The following is a 12,549-nucleotide window of genomic DNA, read 5'->3' as shown; positions in this document are numbered from 1 at the left end:
ACTCAAGAAGGGCGCACTTCTTCGAGTCAAAGGAGTGTGCTCAAAGGAAGATTTGGTTTCTTGAAGGGTAAAGTTCGGAATAAGGAAGGGGAAAGGGCTTATGAGTGTGATCCACGCTCTTGGAGGGTGCATGGCGCACTTCTAAACAATGAATAATTTCCACTTGAGGCTTGAGAGTGCACTTTCACACTCCTAACCTCAGCAAGCTCATTTTGCAACCGAAATTTGTCTAAGTTTGGGATATAGGGTGATGGGTGAACATGATGATTTTAGACATAAAACTATGTGTGGCACATACAAACTCATAGAGAAAACTTAGACAAGCTTGCACAATGATAAGTATACATCAAAATGCCACTTTTCATGCATTCCCTAAGTACAACGGGTGAAGTGTGTGCGACTGCAACCAAAAAGTTTCATTTGACAACAAAAAATATATTACGACCATGAAATGCAATAAAATGTTCTAATCAATGTGATGACACTTTAGAACATTCTAGAACACTTGAAACACATAAAATGACATGAGACGACACATTACAATCAATCTAAAACTAGATACGACGATGATAATAGGCTCCAAAATTTGAATGTAGTGAAATTTTGGAGGTTGTTATAGAAGCGATAACAAAACCACATACTATAATCAAGAGAAGCAAGTATCTTTGGTTAGACATGCAAATGTTGATAAGATGATTGCAAACAATTAATTCTTTGCCTATAATGTATCAAATAGCATAATGTACTTGTGTTATTAGGATTCAATATGTTCTTGAAGTAATCTGATGTGCAATTAATTTATGATCATAACTCATTTGTGCAGTCACTTATGCCTCTAGATAAAATTAGACCAAAATCTAAAAAGTGAAAAGCAGAGAACTTTGTCACTTTCCCAAAACATAGTAAGAAGGCATGTCAGTCTCTCTAGGCCCATAAGTTCTTTTGTTAATATGCTCTTATTTTGTTTGATAAAATAATTGGAGACCATTTAACATGTAAACTTTAGTTCCTATTGGAGTGGAAAGATAGTGTGAGAAGTGCCTAGGCTATTTAATGAATATGACAACTAGTTATGGTTTTTTTATTGGTTTTGTTTTGATTTCCTTTCATTGGTACACATGTGATTATAAGTAACTCAACATGAATATGATTTTTCTACTTCCGATGGAACGAAAACCATAACAAAGCAGAAAAGGACAAGGAGTACATTTATGTTTCATGCATTTGGTTCAACCATTCTCACAAGTTAGAAATGATTTTGTGATCTTGGGAGCTACTATAATTAAGTAAAACACCATACATTAGTAGTATTCCTTTAACATGTTGACGACCATAGATTGATTATATTCATGCAGGATGCATCAATTGGTGTGGATATAGATTCTAGGAAAGTTAACGGTGGACAAAAACAAAGAAAGGCCAGATGATCTAGTAACTATTCACTAGGAAATATTATTCTATTTTCTATATTAAAAACCATATAAGAAGTGTTTTGTAGCCTAGCTCGTGCATTTTATTTGTTATGAAATATTTAGTTACATTATCTTCGAGATATATCCTTGTGATTTTATCATGAAAATTTTACTACCTTGGTCACTTTGCGTCCATTTGAAAATGGCATTGACTAGTTACTGGAATTTGAGTTTTAGGTAATATGTCCCCACTAGTAATATGCAAACACTTGGGTCCAGCCCCCATTGGTATTCCAAAACCATTGAAATCCCCTTAAATATATCTATGACCAACAAGTGAATGCAAGCTTTCCAAGATTGCTAAAATAGATAAATGAAATATGAGAGTTGAACTCTAATACTGAGAGAATTGTTATTCTTGCAAATCATATATGATGTTTGGGACAAGAAGTAAGGTAGGTGGCATCTTCTAGACCAATAATAGATTTGAATAAGGACATTTGTTTGGATGATGTATCCACTCTTAATCATAAATGGAACCCTAAGACATAGGGTGAGGTATTGACTCTTCCTTAGCCAATTTCAAGTTGAAGTTACTAGACAAGTGTGTAGAATGCTAGAAACATAGCATTAGCATTAGGAAACTTGCTTCTAGACAATGAAAATTATATGTTTCATGAACATTATTTAGCAATGAAAATAAGATATTTCATGCAAATTCTTTAGCATATGGTCACTATTCAGTCTAAAGGACTTTCATCAAAAGGCATCTTTCAAGAGAAGGGTGGGAATATTTTCCTCTGCTTCTCCAGAAGAACTGGCTTCATCCAATGGTTTGAGAAGGGTGGGAATATTTTCTTCTATTGTTCCAGAAGAAAAAGCTTCATCCAGTTGCTTGAAATAAGATCAAGAACAACAAGTTCTTGTAGAGGACATTGTTAATGATATCATTGTTTCTTCCAAGCATGAGGTACTACATCTAGGACAAAATATTGATGGAAAATTGAGCTTGGTTCCTTTCAATAAAGTTAATCACCATCATCTCAAAGAAAGCGAGTTCAGTTTGACATCATCTAAGGAAGGAATTCAGTCCCTAATTTCACTTTCAAGTCCAATTTCATTGGTAGCATATGTTGTGTTACCACTAGTTTATCTTAGACAATCTTTCGAAGTTGTTTTTGGGGACTCTCTTCTGACAAATTTTCAAATACTTTTCTTTACAGAGGCTTTCTTTTATAGTGGCATGGAAGTTTTCTAATTGTTGTCAGACTATATGCGGAGACCCTTTTTCCATTTTGTTTATAAATAAGCATAGCTTCATTAATACGTTGCATGGATACAGAGTTGTTTCAATATCAACCATAGTGTTCAATGTGCTCCTACTTGTATGTATGGGTTTGGTATGGACATGGACAATAACATTGGAGCTACTGAATCCTCATGAAACATGCTTGATACCATGCATGAATCATTTGAAAGATAGAATTATTACCATTTTTAGAGACAACGCGTAGCTTATGTTCATCCAAAGAAGATTCGGACTGAGTAATTCCAAACTGTATAAACAAAAACGCATTTATATATCTCTTCCAAACCCTAGTTTCTCTAAACTTTTCTTCTTAGCCCTCATGAAAAAAACCAATATCTAGCTGACAACCTCCTAAAGCTAGACATTCATACAAAATCAAGACACAAAATCACAAAATACCAAATAAATAAATCGATCGCTCAACCTCCCTTCCACCACCTCAAAAAGAAAGAGAACATAAAATAGCCACAAATGAAAATATGTAAGCACCTATAAGGTTTGCAAAAGATTGCATGTTGCTTATGGAAAATCAGGGTTTAGTGCCAAGACTTGTTTATAACTCTTAATGACATATTCCACATGAACACTACAGAAAATCAATGCAATTTTAACAAAATGTATGTATAGCTACACCTTCATTCACAAATAAATTAATAATATATCACCTTGTAGTATAAAAAAATACATAAATATACCTATCTTTGTAAGCCAAGTCAAGGTTTGTATGGCCTTCAACCATGGTAGGCATAACTGTGACAACTCGAATATAGTCTGAATTGCTTCACTAACATGACCAATCTCTTTGAGAGTGTTTCCTTTGTTTACAAGACCATAAACTACAATCGGATCTATATGAATAACTTCATTATAGCAAGCAATGGCTTTTGAATAATTCCTTTCCAATAACAATTTATTGAGTTATAAAACAGATCTTAGATGCACCTTTAACTTCCAGCTTGTCTTAAGAATACAACTTCATTAACACAGGGGCAAGAACTATAATGCTTTAGTATAAACAAGCCATACTAAATATTTCTTACTTATTGTTTGTAGATTATTGCTAAATTACTATAAGGGGTAGACAAGCATGTTGTTACATCTAGGGTTACCTTATAAAAATTGGCAGTTGCGCTAAATGTATTCCTGCATTAAGTTGCCATTAAAAAAATGATGAAAATTATATTATGTTAATCTGAAAAATCCATAAGCATTTATGAATAGTGAAAGAAAGTTTAAATGCATTAATAAACATTGATTACAGACAAAATTACAAGTACCTCCCCATTACACAACCTTTTATAAGGTGTAAGAATACACATAAGGGAAATAAATGATAAATACCACATTTATGGAAAATCTTGTAGATGATTTTCCTGAAGCTAAAGACAAGACCGTAATTACAAGCAAAGCATCAAATCAAAATCATAAATAGGCAATCCAGTAAAACATAATCCCTAAAAACTAAAGCAAACCATGTTCCATATGAAAAACCACATCTTGAAACAACATCTTAAGAAGAATATGAAACATGTTTGTACATCATTCAAGAAATCAAAAGAGATGCACAACCCGGTAACAGGAAATTGTTTCACCCATTTGTCTAGCATTTTTCAAAGAATTTCTCTTTCAAAACATGGTAAAGTGATTGTCCACATTTAATGCAATGTGGCACATAATCATGTCTCCAACTCAAATGAGTTTTTGCATAGGTCCCCTATTAATAATCAATTTACAAGTCTATCATCCAAAGCGTAATGAAATTAGACTAAAAATAACTCACCAAATTGTTGTGAGCCTCCATAAATGTTGAATCCAACATTATAGCTTGTTTGTAATGCATTATCACCAAATCCATTTGGCCTTGTTCATAGTACACACTTGCTAAATTCCTTACACACAATCATGGTGTATCCACCAACTACCTATCACTAAAGTCTACCTAACCATAATTCAAGTAGCTCCAGATTCAGGAAGTATTGTTATACTAACACAAGAATCAAGTGTATTATGGCTATAAATACTGCTTCAATTTATTGAAACATGATAAAAATCAAAATTGCCTTTATATCAACATTATGTTAATAATACTTCTGTGCATAAACAATTTTAGTGGATAGTGCAACTAAAGTAGGGGAACTATGCAAAATAAATTCTTAGTAGATTATTTATAGGGTTGTAGAGAACAAAAAAATCATGCCGAATTGGTAGAGAAACAAATTTTGTTGGTAAAATTCATCAACACTGCGATGTAGCTTTGGGAATATTGTTATTTTTTCTTAGGGATATATTACTTTTTGCTTTACATAATTACATTTCATCGTTTACACATTTAATTCACCCCACAACATTATAACATCATTACATCATATGCAATTATGTAGAAAGAACAATATCATCAACAATGCAGCGGAAAACAAAGGAACAATAGAAGAAAAGCATTCACACGTAGAGACAACAGGATTGTTTAGAGACCAGGGAAAAACCCCACAAGGGGAAAACCCTTTCAAATTATTCTTCTTATTAGATGGTCATAAAATGTTCAACAAAGAGAGAGTATGATAATCCAATTCTTCATTCACATGACTATCCAATAGGAATAACCAAACCATATCCTAGAGATGAGCCCTCAGCCCAACAATAATACTAGAAAAAATCATGATTCAAAAGCATGCAATCAACTAACGAAATGAAACCCTAAGTCCCAGCCACATAGAGGAAGAGTCATGCATGCGATTGGAGCTTTCTAGCCACATGTATAGGCTTGTATGCATGCAGTTACAACTGAAAAACTCTTGTATCAACCCTTCTACTGGAAGCCAAAAACCCTAATTTAGACATGTGATCTCGGACCCTGCAATTTCGGACCTATGCAAACCAATTTCTCGTGAACCAACTTCAAACCTATGCGAGCCAAACCAAAGAAATAATAATGATTTATGATCTCCAAATGAGGGTCACTTGACTTGTATTTATAACAATCCAAGGGTGTCCAATTTTTCTTTTGGGCTGACTTGTCTTTTTGTGCACATGTGGGTTTCCAAATTAAAATAAAATATAAAATAAAAAAGAAAAATAAAATAAATAAAAATAAAAATAAATATATATATATATATATATATATATATATATATATATATATATATATATATATATATATATATATAATAATAAAATTTCCTTAACCAAATTAAATTCTTCAAGGTATAGAATGGGTCTTCCTTGATGAGGAACACTATCTAATGGATGGAATTTGTCCCTGAACCGCCAAATCAACACTCCTTCTGAGCTAGGGAGAAATTATTGACTATAACACATCTTCTATCACAAGTGTCTCATCATCATCAAATGTCGACTTTGCTCATATCTGTTCATCGTTTCTTATATATTTTATCATCCCTACTTATCTCTGCTTATCTTTTCTTGTCTTCTACTCATATGTTTAACACTCTTGAATATAAAAGAAGAATAATTTGACATTGGAGGGGAGCTTAAGCTACCACCCTCAATTCACATCAACAACATCGGAGAGCTTACCTCAATCTGGAACAGCATCAGGTAGTTCTGCTCAACATGGAACCACATCGGGGAGCTCATCTCAACCCGGAATCCACTGATAATGAGGAAGGTCCTATGGGACATTATCACCTCATGTCTGTGATAGTGGGGAAGGTCCTATGAGACACTTTGACCCTAATTCATCTCATAGGGGAGCATACATCTTCCACCCTATGTCAAGCAATAAGTGAGATACAATATCTTGTCCATCCTATTTCCTACTGATCTTCCCAACAATTACCCTCAAGAGTCATGTGGTAGAACACATGCATCATAATCAATCTTGGGAGAGATACCCGACTTACCAAAGGTAAGGATCACACACCCCCAAGCTTTCTCAACCCATTGGCCAGACGGGGAGCTACAATGCAAACAAGCCCAAATTGTGGGTATGATATCGAATGGGGTATACTCTATTAGACTAAGATAGAGGAGCTACATCTTCCACCCTATGGGTAACAGATAGGGGTGATACCCTATTTTCCAAAGATCCCTCAACCCTAGGAGCTTTTCATCTCAATTCCTCGCCCTCGGAGCTCAAAAAGGGGGGGAGATCTAGCTCAGTCTCCTCAATCAGCCCGAACCCTTAGTTAGAAAGGTCTCATCCATCATTTCATGTTGATCTCTGTAAAACATATCAACATGCTCATATTTGGTACTGGATTAAATAACTTACTGGAGAGTTCAATTATATTGCTTTATGTAGTTATTTTGAGAAATAGTCCTTTATTTTCTTGTTCATACAGAACATTAAATCAAATATTATGTTAGATAAAATACATGTCATACAAGGATGCCTTATTCATATTTCCTCTCATGGAGGTGGCAACCACAAGCCTAAGATTGTCTCATATATCAACATTGTCTTAATGCATTAAGATATCTCAATCCCAACAATATATGGGATTTTTTTCCAATCAAATCCCACTCTACAATGTATCATTGTCATGTTCAAAATTTCCTCAAACATCTCTCTAAAGAGATTTCTCTATCAAATTGTCCCACAACTAGCCATGCTAGCAACAATGTACACAACCTTGGTCGTACTTAAAGCTATGGACTTATATCTCATCCAAAATATCATGGAAGATCCCAAGATAAAACAACACCCAGATGTGTTCTTCCTGTCAATAATGTTTTCTAACCCAATCAACATTAGTGTATCCATGTAGTCATACATCTCTGGAAGTATATCCGATACCAAGATTGATCGTTTCATGCAAATGTGCTTGGTAGAAACACAACGTGTATGAAGTGACTAGATCATGAATTGACTTAGGTTGTTCTTTGCAAAAACATATATCTAAATGGGTGTTCACAAGGAACATCAATGCTTCAATCAATTGTCGGTTACCAAGTCAAGTCAACAATATCTCTACCTAACTTCTTGAATTTCAATTCCCTCCGAGTGTCCATGGATTTTCATTCTATCGTGCCAAATAACTATATGGCATCTTTTTCTTTTCCAAACTTTTAATCCCAAAAAGTAATGCATCATACAAATATCCTTCATCTTGAAATATATGGCCAACTCGCTCTTACTTTGATCATCAAAGTATCATTATCTGTCAAGAATAGATCATCAACATATAAAACCAAAATCAAAGGCATACCTTGGACCATTTTCAAGTAGAGGTTCGAATTGGCATGCCTTCCAAGCTTCACCAGGTAGTTGTCAATGTGGACATACCAGGCTTGGGGAGCTTGCTTCAAGGCATACAATTCTTTCTACAAACATAACACTGACCAAACCAATATACCAATATTCAAACAAATTAGTACTTGTGCAATCAAATGAACCAAGTATTCTCATAAAATCCATGAAAGTTTCTGCCAACATCGCTGTTAATTTTTTCAATCCAAGTATATTTATCGAGCCTTAAATTCCAAGCCAAGTTAATATCAAAGCCATATAAAATATCATTTTCAAACTCTTCAATGTAGATTTCACACTCAAGTAACAAGTTACAACCTTATCTATTATTACGTCAACAATTTCCCTTTATCAAGCAATATCAAGTCAAACTTCATCAAGTCATCCACATGATCATAATATGAATCATTTCTGCCACTAAATGTGGATGCATACATTAGGGACAAATCATATAAGTTTCTACCATCCATTCATTGTGAACTCTTTGTAATAACCAGAATAAAAATTACTACATACTAAGGAGTAATCCTTTGTTGACATACTAGCTCTAATGATCAAATCAGGATAAATAACATACTTATATGTAGATCCCTACAAACACAAGATGAGTTAAGACATTCACATTCTCTGCAACATAAATATCTCTGCATAAGATCGTAATCCTGTAAATCATGAAATTATCCTCATGCGATGATTTTCCAACCCTGCAACACAAGTAAGTTTAGATTCCAAAAGGTAGGTCACTTCACATTATCAAAAGATAACTTGCTATCAAATAACCTTCATTCTGGTCCCTACAACAATTCAAGCATTGTGTAGATCTTACTTTTCACTTTTCTATCCATAGAACTTTCTATCATGTGCCTCATGACGATAGGTCTATCATACTCCTAATATGCTCCTGGTTTCAAGCATAATATTTCAGTTTTTTTAATCCTACAAGCTCAACTGCACCCATAGGCCTTCTTTCATTCATATGGGAGGCCTATAACAGCAATCTTAAGCCTTTCTCCCAACGGCTGAGGCTTGAAATAGGAGAAACCTTCTTTGATTTTTCAAAACTTCTTTAACATCATTATATGGTTATTTATGTTTATAAACCTTGCTTCAAAAATCAAGAGCCATCTGCAAATAATAATAGGTGTTGGGATCTTATGGAGATTTTCTCTCTCTATACGGAAAGCCACTTCAATCAACATTAATCAAGGCATCAACATGTATATCATAATATTGTTATGCATCAACAAAACTATTAGGTCATGGAGTCAAACTATATCGCATTCTAAGACATATATTCATCATAGTCATTACAAATCATCACCAACTGCTTCATTATCACACATGTCATCAAATATTCATCAAAGGTTAGTGTCATATAATTAGGGAAACTGACAAGTGTGTCTTCATACTACAATAATTATAACGACAACATCACTTCTTTATAACATTACTCAACCATCAAGACAAGGCATCTGATTTTACAACATTGTCAAATTTACTAAGCTTCTCAATCAATAAGAGAATCCTACGTATCAACCTTATTGTCACACTTTTATCATCAAGGTTACCATGTTTATCACAAGCATTAACAATAGTATCAAGTTTCCATATATCAAAATCAATGTATCTAGCCTGCTTCAGGAAATCCATCATGTCTAAAATGTAAAATACTTGCCAAATATCAAGAGCACCAATATATCACATGTGCTAGAAATCAAACTTACTTTCATATGCATACATGAGCCATTTATGAAGGTAATATTCTCAACATACCTTAGGGCTTAACTTTCCATCCAATCTTGTAGCTAAATCAATATATTATACATACCTTGTAGTATTCATATACCTATGCAACTTGTAACACTTATTTGTCATTAGTAGCTATAATACTTGCATATTGTAATTTTCGGATGCTACTTTGAAAACTTTCCTCAGGTACTTCTTTCCTTTTCCAACACCAACTCTTCTCTTCTTGTACTAGCTCTCTTTTCTTGCACCTTAGATGATCCTCAAGAAGGATTTGATTAACACATCTCATCTAGAGATTATAAGTATTCACATACTCAAATATTCATGCAGGAAGTATAAGCAATAGTCAAAACAAGAATAGTGTAAAAAAGAAATAACATAAATCTAAAAGGTACTTATTTTTAACGAGAGGTGATCAGCTCCCTCTTGAACCAACCTTCAAGAGTTATTACTGTCCATTATCCATATAACAATGTCTCTAAATATTTCAACCAACTTCATCAACAACCAGGCCTAATCAGCCCATTTAGGGTTATCACAACTCTTCATTGATCAAGACTTAAGCCTTTATCATATTCAAACCCTAACCTCATGTAATCCATCAAACCCTAATAACCAACTTGCCTAGGGTTTCCTTCAAACCCTAACATTCTTTTAAGTATCCTACATATTCTCTTGCTTCCATCAAAGGTGTCTTCTCAAGGGTGATTTCAATGACTTTTCTTCACCCCAGCTCTGATTCCATGTTAATTTTTCTTAGGGTTATATTGTTCTTTGCTTTAGATAATTGTAGTTAATCATTTACAGATTTAATTCACCCTGCAACATTATAACATCATTACATCATATGCAATTATCTATAAAGAACAATATAATCAACAATGTAGCGGAACATAAAGGAACAATAGAAGAAAAGCATTCACACATAGAGATACCAAGATTGGTCAAAGACCAGGGGAAAACCCCACAAGGGGGAGAACCCTTTCAAATTCTTCTTCTTATTAGATTTTTGTAAAATGTTCAGCAAAGAGAGAGTACAATAATCCATTCTTCATTCACAAGACTATTCAACAAGAATAACCAAATCATATCCCAAAGATGAGCTCGACAATAATATTAGACAAAATCATGATTCAGAAGCTTATGGTCAACTACCAACACATGCAGTCAACTGAAGAAATTTACGGCCAATTGATGAAATGGAACCCTAGGTCTCAACCGCACAAAGGAAGATTCATGCATGCAACTAAAGCTTTTCGGTCACACAGATAGGCTTGTATGTGTGCGGTTGCAGCCGAAAAATTCTTGTGTCAACCCTGTGGTTGGAAACCAAAAACCTAATTCACATGTGCGAGCTCATACCCTGCAATTTCGGACATGTGCGAACCAACTTTAGGCCTGTGTGAGCCAAACCAAAGAAATAAGAATGATTGATGATCTCCAAATGAGGGTCACTTGACTTGTATTTATAGCCATCCAAGGGTGTCCAATTTTTCTTTTGGTCCAACCTGCCTTTTTGTGCACATGTGGGTTTCCATATTAAAAATATATTTTTCCTTAACCAAATTAAATCCTTCCAAGGGCTAGAAGGGGTATTTCTTGATGAGGAAGATTGTCCAATGGAAGGAATTTGTCCCTGAGCTTCCAAATTAACCAATGTTGCTCAATTGATAGGGGAATTATATATAAAGTAATCATCTTGCCGGGGGAAAAAAATAAAAGTATATCTTCAATTGATGAGTACACCTTGCTCGAAAGTAATAAAAAAATGGGACAGAACATGTTGTTCATGTAGGTCATGAAAAAAGGACACTACAACTACATATAAAAAAGATTGTTGGTTATGTGTGACAAATGTTGAAAACTCAATTAAAGAAAACATGTGTAACACAATAGAGAACTTTAAAAGTTTTATTATTAAAGACAAAAGATAGATTGTGCAGCAACTAGTTGTCATGAAACTAAATCAAGTAAATTGAGGATTATATATTGGCCATGGGGAGTATATACACATCAATTGTGTCAACCTAACAAATTTATAGTAAGGAGAAAGATACTCACACCATAGGTAATGTTGCAGAACCTCTTCCAACTTTTGATTCAATGATTTCAGTTCCTCCATTTTGAGGACACTTTGTCAAAGCCCTGATATCCCCATCTGAAATATTAGTAGTTGGTTTTGGAGTATCCTACAAAATTTGGATCAAGAAAATGTCAATCTCATTCTAAATGTTTGTAGAAAGTGAGGCATTCGTATAGTTTACAAACAATACACATGAGTAACTAATATTGATTTTCATCTTCTTTATAGACCATGATGTGTTACTGTGAGATATAAGACACTGAGGAAAAGGGATATATTATGTGCTAACATAAATATGGCAGTAATTATATATGATTGAATCATAACAGGTTATCGATAGTTTTCAATTTAGTATTGATCATGGGATATCAAATGTGGATCATGTATCCAATTACTACTATTAATACAACTATCAATATATTAGACATCATTGTTGGCAATTTGTCAATAAATTGAATTATAGCCTATTTAAACCCTTAAAGGGTAAAAAAATTATATAGGTATTACTACCTATGAAAAGAGAGGAAGAATAGTGGCACCAACATGTCCTCCTACAACAAGGACATTCAATTCTGCAAACAGATACATAATATTCCAAAAAACTAAACACAATAAATATTATAACCAATAAAACACATTGAGAACAACTAAAAAAGGACAACATATATGTATGCATTTATGTATATAGCATGCTATAAGTTCCATGCATAAAAATATACAATATTGAAAACATGCACCTAAAATATTTTTATATTATCTCTAAAAGAGATGTGATAGAAATGATTAT

The 12,549-nt window shown here is 33.8% G+C and overlaps 1 pseudogene; it reads left to right on the top strand.

Annotated features, from left to right (window-relative positions):
- Positions 1 to 1,843: 1,843 nt before the first annotated feature.
- LOC149177366 (uncharacterized) lies at positions 1,844 to 2,926 on the top strand (annotated as a pseudogene).
- Positions 2,927 to 12,549: the final 9,623 nt, after the last annotated feature.

Source organism: Pinus tabuliformis, chromosome 4_1 (genome assembly GCF_031772625.1).
Source record: "Pinus tabuliformis cultivar Carrire ecotype Pingquan chromosome 4_1, CPIR1, whole genome shotgun sequence".
In the NCBI taxonomy this organism is placed as follows: domain Eukaryota; kingdom Viridiplantae; phylum Streptophyta; class Pinopsida; order Pinales; family Pinaceae; genus Pinus; species Pinus tabuliformis.
This window is presented reverse-complemented; position numbering and strand designations above follow the sequence as displayed.